The sequence below is a fragment of the Mus caroli genome, chromosome 1 (assembly GCF_900094665.2).
Source record: "Mus caroli chromosome 1, CAROLI_EIJ_v1.1, whole genome shotgun sequence".
Taxonomy (NCBI): Eukaryota; Metazoa; Chordata; class Mammalia; order Rodentia; family Muridae; genus Mus; species Mus caroli.
Window position 1 is genome coordinate 163,101,823 of NC_034570.1, and position 765 is coordinate 163,102,587.

Here is a 765-nt window from a genome sequence, read left to right on the forward strand (position 1 = left end):
TTGTTGGCTACTGTAATTGAGAAGGCAGCTCTAGGGTGGATAAATGTGTAAGAGCTTCCAAATTCTTTTCATAAATGTGGTGAGCCTAATAAAGATTGAACATAAAAATACCACAGATCAATGTCATTTATAAAAAATGATGTAGACATATCAAATGAAATTAGGAAGCAGAATCAAGTAGCACTTCAAATATATGGTATATAGAGTACATAGAGGGTTTATTGCAGATATTAAAAGTATTTGAGTATGTACAAAATCCCAGTATTAATCTCAAGTATCATATAAAAAGCTAAAAGTTTAGAAAAAGATTAATTGAGATAAGTTACTATATGATGCGGATGTCACACTGACTAAGTGTTACTCTCTGACACAACAGCATTGACTGGAGAGCATAAACAATAAAATGCACTTTCCACATTTCTAAAGAACCGCAGTCATCCTTGTGCAGGGGCCATGCTAATCCTCTCTGTATCATTCCAATTTTATCATAAAACCAGATACACTGAATCTAATAGAAGAGAAAGTGGGAAAGAACCTTAAATTCATTGGTAAAGGGGGAAATTTCCTAAGCAGAACTCCAATGGCTCATGCTCTAAGATCAAGAATTGATAAATGGGACATCATGAAATTGGAAAGCTTCTGTAAGACAAAGGACATAGTCCTTAAGACAAATCGGCAACTTACAGACTGGGAATCTGTACCTCACTAACCCCACATCTGATAGAAGGCTAATATCCAAAATATATAAAGAACTCAAGAAGTTAG

General features: G+C 34.5%; 1 non-coding gene across 1 annotated transcript; it reads right to left on the reverse strand.

Moving 5' to 3' along the window:
• Nucleotides 1–403: 403 nt before the first annotated feature.
• Nucleotides 404–508, reverse strand: LOC115032367. Its single transcript, XR_003838046.1, has one exon. It is a non-coding gene; the product is annotated as a U6 spliceosomal RNA (small nuclear RNA).
• Between the last annotated feature and the right edge of the window lie 257 nt (nt 509–765).